Raw genomic sequence first — 6479 nt, 5'->3', positions numbered from 1 at the left:
GTCAGTGAACGCACCGCAGCCTGTTTTCTCCTCCGATCAGCGCCTGTAAATAAATCCCACGGTCAGTGAACGCACCGCAGCCTGTTTTCTCCTCCGATCAGCGCCTGTTAATAAATCCCACGGTCAGTGAACGCACCGCAGCCTGTTTTCTCCTGCGATCAGCGCCTGTTAATAAATCCCACAGTCAGTGAACGCACCACAGCCTGTTTTCTCCTGCAATCAGCGCCTGTAAATAAATCCCACGGTCAGTGAACGCACCACAGCCTGTTTTCTCCTCGGATCAGTGCCTGTAAATAAATCCCACGGTCAGTGAACGCACCACAGCCTGTTTTCTCCTCGGATCAGCGCCTGTAAATAAATCCCACGGTCAGTGAACGCACCACAGCCTGTTTTCTCCTCGGATCAGCGCCCGTAAATAAATCCCACGGTCAGTGAACGCACCACAGCCTGTTTTCTCCTCCGATCAGCGCCATTGTGTGACAAAGTCTCTGGGAGGAGGATCGACGGTTTCCACGGGCTGTTGGTTCGGACCGTGTTTCCGTCGTGGACCGGGCTGGTTGAAGACCCTCTCATGGTTGTGTTTGGACCCCCGGCGGACCTGGATGTGGTGAGACACAGTTTTTGAAGCAGCAGAAATAAAGGCAGCGGCTAAGTGAGCTGATGAATAATTGAGACGTGACTCCTGTGGGCTGGTTCTGGTCGGTTCGTGACGGGTTGTCAGCGTGTGTCTCCGCTGTTTGCTGGTTCAGTTTGTGAACGACTGTTGTTTCTCATGGTGGAGAGTCTGCTGAACTTTTTCTTCTGTCGCTCCTGTTGTCAGTCTGTCTCTGGACCGATATAACTAGAGCAGTTTTAATAACTCGTCTTTAAACGTGTGTAAGTTCTGTATCAGGCACTGAAGTTCTGCCTGTCTGAACCCGGTTCTGTCATCTGCTGCTGCTGTAAAGAGATTTCGACCTTCTGCTCCTGTTGTTCTGGAGGGGCCTCTGTTTCGTAACTTGCAGCTGAGCAGTGACAGAACTTCCTCCTCCTCCTTATCTGACCCAAAAGCAGCAGCATGTAGGTCAGGTCCTGGTTCTGACTCGGTCTGGACAGACTCACCTGTTCAGCCTGAGCTCATCTCTGATGATGGCATGAAGACCTGAGGTCATGAAGGTTCCTCAGGAGGTTCCTCAGTTTGTCCTGGACTCCAGACCAAATGAGAAAAACACCAGAGTGAAGAGTTTGTGCAAAACGAGAGATTTGTGATGTTGAAAAAGAAGATGGAAACAAATGTTTGAGTTTTCAGGAGGAGCCATCAGAGAAAACGATTTGGAGACTAGTGTCAAGAGTCACGTTTCTATAAAAACCAAATCAGGAACAAGATCTGAAAAATCATCTGAAAGTCTTGAATATATATATATATATATATATATATATATATATATATAGTGCAGAAGATGTGATTTTTGTAATCGACCCCACAAGACTTGACTGATCTGTTAAATTTTAATTGACGAGTTAAAAACGAGTGAGAAAAGCTCATGTTGCAGCTGGGTACATAAAGTATGTCTGACACTCTTTAGAGAAGATACATTATTATAGTTATGATTATTATATCACCTTCTGCCATTCTTCAGGACTGAAGCTGTTTCACAGGAGCTGAAACCAGAATCTGCTCTTTGTGTCAAATGAAGTCCCAACAACACCTGAACAAACTTTCACTTTATCAAACACCAATTATTTTTTTTCTTTCAACTTTTCCCTCTTCAGGTGTCTCCACAGGAAGTCCTCCTCCACCTCACTCTGTCCTCACTCTGTCCTCTCTCCAACTACCTCCATGTCCTCTCTAACTGCATCCATATATCTCATCTTTGTCTTTTTCCTGGCAGCTGCATTTCTAACATCCTTCTACCAGTATACACACTGTCCCTCCTCTGGACATGTCCAAACCACTGTCCCTTCTCTGGACATGTCCAAACCACTGTCACTCCTCTGGACATGTCCAAACCACTGTCACTCCTCTGGACATGTCCAAACCACTGTCCCTTCTCTGAACATGTCCAAACCACTGTCCCTCCTCTGGACATGTCCAAACCACTGTCCCTTCTCTGGACATGTCCAAACCACTGCCACTCCTCTGGACATGTCCAAACCATCTCAGTCTGGCTTCTGTAACTTTATCTCCCAGTTCAACTTCTGTCTCCTGTCTTTTTGTCCATGTCTCTGTCTCCAGACCATACAACACAGCTGGTCTCACTGAAAGTCCCATGTGTTTCCATGGAGGGGGCAGGACTTTAAACTGGTCTTGGAAGCAGCCCACAGGGCGGATGTTCGTCTTGTATCAGCTGTGTGGACTTCTTCTGCTGTCAGTGTTTAGGGTCAGAATCAGACTGTTCAGGATTCAAACTTTAGGATGAAGGTGTTTAGGAAAGAACGCCATGTGGAGTTGACCACAAACTACAACGTAGTCTCGGACACAAACCGCCTCACACCCGGCCTGCTTTGCCCTCTGGCTGTGATTTTTGAAAGGACCTTTGAGGCCGACCTGCCGTAGTCCCATATCTAACGGAGGTGATAACTGTCGGCATGTGAAAGGATGAGCTGGCTTTGCAGCTGGAGTTCGTGATGTAATGATGACGGAAGACCTGTGCGACCGTCCGGCTGTGGAGCTGTCCGACAGATTTTATGCATCAACCTGGCTGCGCTACGCTCGACGCCTCTTATGGTGCAGTGATGCCAGCAACATCCAACCAAAGCTCGTGTCTCGTCGGTACGTGGCCCTCCTGGTTTAATGATTTGGACGGTGGTTGACCAGAGGCAGCTTAAAGAGGGACGTGTGTTTGCAGAACTGTTGCATGTGTTAAGCTGCTGTGTGTGCAGCACACCGTGCTACACTGCATTTGTCCTGCAATAAGCTGTTTGTCCACTGTTTGTGTGCACGCTGCAGTCAGCAAGTGGACACCTTTGTCCTCCCTGTCTCCACACAGATCAATGCTACCGATTCCTGGAGCTTTTACATGTTGGTCTCACAATCACAAAGCTGTTTTCTTCGCAGTGTTGACCTAAATCTGCTCGTCTTCGTCCCTTTGTCTTTGTACAGGGAGACATTTACTGTGTGGACGCTCTGATGGCCTTTTTGGATGCACACAGACCCCGATGATGAGTTTCTGTGAAACTGATCTGTTTATGTGTAAACGAGAGAGACTTTAAAAATCCTGAACACCTGGTTGTTTTAAACGCTACAGTGTAAACACGTCAAACTGAATTTATTTATACTTTGCGTGCTTCTACAACTCTTCTAACGCAATGGATAAATCTAATAAAGCGAGCGCGAGCAGTGCGCTGCATTATCAGTGAGTACAAATAGTTTCACTTTAGTCCCTGACCTTTGCACTCATTGTCTTTTATCTGTCTCTACAGCTGAGAGTTTTCAGTGAGCTCTGTAAACGAATCAGCTGCAGAAAAACTTGGATCCAGGTGTCACCGTCGCTGTAATTCATTCAAAACCAGGAAGTTGATCCTTTCAGGTGTCGAGGGCCGGTGTGACTTCAGTAAATGGTTCTGTCCGACCTGAGCTCACGTTTTTATCAGATAGGCCCCGCTTGTTTTGGAAGCAGCTCCTTTGTTACGTAAGAGACTGTGAATGGACTGGATCATGTGAGCCTTTCTGGTCACTGCAGGAAAAAGCACATAATTTCCAGATGTATGATCCTCGTCTTAAACCTTTCTTCATTTTAGGTAATAATGAAGATCTTTCATATTCTATCAGTTAGACTGACGGAGATGTGATGATGCAATGCATGATGATCATTTCTACAGTTATATTTGATCTTTATGTTTCCAACTTATTTGGTTTTGACAGACATCTCTTGGTCGAGCAGGTGGTAATCAGAACATACTGGACCTGTTGGTCAAAACCTGTGCTTAATTTTAGCCAGATCCTGCTGGAACAGGATCCGGGAACTCTGTTTTTATTTTATTTTTAAACACAACAGTCTATGAGCATACGAGCTGTCTCTTACAGATTGTAGTAAAGAGCTTTGAGTAGCTTGATATAAAAACACTGTATAAGTGCAGTCTATTTACCATTTCCACTTCTACCTAGGCCTGTCACAATATCAAATTTTGCTGGGCGATGAATTGTCTCAGAAATTATTGCGATAAATAATATTGTTTGAAATTTGACAATAATTAGTAATTATTTACATAATTGTAAATTCTCAACTATTGTATTAGTAATTATTGCCAAGTTTAAGAAGATATGTTGGTTAATTTGTTTTGAGTGTAGTACCTTTTTTGACCACTGGATGACAGTATAAGACTATTTGAACTGAAGGATGGATAGTGAGGGAGCGAGCAGTGTGTTTCTTTAAGAAAAATGGGAGGGAGGCCCCTTGTGACATGGGCTGTCTCTCCTTCCTGTTTTTTGGTTCTCAAAGTGGCGGACGCTCTGTGTGGTTTGAGCTCTTTAGCATAGCATTTGTCACAAAGCTTTTAATAAAAAAAATCAGTAACCAAGTTCTCAGCTTCTTTTTGCAAAGAAAAACAACTTTTTGCATGACTGTGAATTTTGGAGCTTCGACAAGACGGAGGTTTTTTCCCGAGGTCAGCCTGTTAGCTTAGCTTCTCGTCTTAGCTGCTTTTAACATTTTTGGAACGTTAAAACAGATTTTAAAGAGAAAAGGAGGGGTCAGTGAAGAGCACCGGAGATGAACCTTTTGTCATCCAGTGTCTTCAGTAGAAAGAGTGAGACGAAGAACCGATAAAGCCAATAAAAGAAAATGAGGTCGATCATTTTCATTTATCATGCGATTAATTGGTTTATTGTTTATCGCAACAGGCGACTTGTACCCTTAAAACAATCTCTGCCCCTAAAAGAGTGGTGGGGGTGACTGCTGAGCTAACCAGTCAGTTGTACGCGGGCAGGAGCTCACAGGCATCAGCAATGAACAGACGGAGGAGGCGCCTGGAGGTTTCACATGTGGAGTTGGACAGTGAATTCAGCGGAGAAGAGTCGGGCTCTGAACAGTCAAGTGGGGGCAGGGGGTGCTTGACAGAAACGGAGTGTTTACAAATATAGGTAAACGTAGATGTTTGACAACCCGTTAAAATACACCAAAATGCAGGAAATCTACTTTATTAAAAATTTTCGGGGGGAGGACCCCCACCCCCACCCCCCCAGCAGCCCTCCTGCTATTTGTGTTCCAACATTGATTGGTTTACAAATTAAGCCCCAGTCAAAACTATTGCAAGTAACTCGGGAAGTATCCTCCGTCTTGGAAATGCCACGTTAGAATCTTTTTTTTTTTCCATCTAACCTGAAATTACTTTGTCTTCATGTTTTTATATTTTTGACTGATTTTTATTGGCTTCTTCTGATTCATCATCTTTTCTGAAACATTCCCCTCAGCAGCCAGTGATCAGTAACAATGGACAATTTACAGGACAACATTTTGTCATTCTTCTGTTTGCCATGTGACAAAACATGGAGGCTCCAAAACAAGTATTCAACCACCCTGTTTACAGCCACTATACAGTTCCTGACATTCTCTTATTGATAATTCCAACAAAAATATTCCAGTTTTTTCCAGTGTAATTTTCTGAAAAAATCCCAGGAAATTTACCAGAAACTTTGTCCTTTTCTTGCCCTAGTTACCAGAGAAAGTATCTAAATGAGTTTTCTGCAAATAGACTGAGCCTAACAGAGTAGTGCTGCAGTCTGATATAATCTGATTTACACTCATTGATCAAGTTAAAACCTGGCTTGTTCTTAAGAAGATAATCTCAAATAAATGACCTTCAGTGTAATTTCTTACTTTCAGCTTTTATAAAAGAATTTTCAGAATGATTAGAACCGCTGTCACGTTTGTCTTGGACTTTTTCATGGTTTCACGTTTAAGTGATTTAGTTCTGCTTTGTCTGACTGTAGTTTCTTTTTTTGTACATTTGTTTTTTTTTAATTTGTTTTAAGGTTGATGCAAAACAAGAAATGCCATCATAGGAGTAATTATAGAAATGGAAGTGGGTGTAGTGATCTACTGTCGAGTTTCTTAGCTCTAATAGTATCGTGGATGAAATAGTGCCATGCGGTTAATAGTAAGTGTCTTGGGCTCAGTAGTGAACATGGGTGTAATAATGAGGATCGTGGGTCTGTTACTTATCAGAGTGGGTCTAACAGTGAGCCTTGTGGGTCTAGTAGAAGCAGATAAAAATGGATCATTACTGAGCGTTAGGGCTGGGTGATAAGGACCGAAATGAATATCTCGATATTATATATGTATGTATATATATGTATGTGTATGTATATATATGTATGTGTATGTATATATATGTACGTGTATGTATATATATGTATGTATATGTATATGTATGTATGTATATGTATATGTATATATGTATATGTATATATATGTATATGTATATATGTATATGTATATATGTATATGTATATATATATATGTATATATGTATATGTATATATATATATATGTATATAT

The 6479-nt window shown here is 42.6% G+C and overlaps 1 protein-coding gene across 2 annotated transcripts in view; it reads left to right on the top strand.

The window, feature by feature from the left end:
* The window catches only part of sertad2b (SERTA domain containing 2b), a 63949-nt gene that overhangs the window by 40887 nt on the left and 16583 nt on the right, over window positions 1-6479 (top strand). The window contains exon 1 of one of the 2 annotated variants that reach the window (XM_037687790.1): window positions 449-607. The exons of the other annotated variant lie outside the window; for it this stretch is intronic. The gene's annotated coding sequence lies outside the window, so the exon portion shown is untranslated. Of the gene's footprint in view, window positions 1-448; window positions 608-6479 lie in introns of those variants that run through there. 2 annotated transcript variants of the gene reach the window in all.

Source organism: Nematolebias whitei, chromosome 1, assembly GCF_014905685.2.
Source record: "Nematolebias whitei isolate Nwh7 chromosome 1, NemWhi1, whole genome shotgun sequence".
Classification (NCBI taxonomy): Eukaryota; Metazoa; Chordata; class Actinopteri; order Cyprinodontiformes; family Rivulidae; genus Nematolebias; species Nematolebias whitei.
This window is presented reverse-complemented; position numbering and strand designations above follow the sequence as displayed.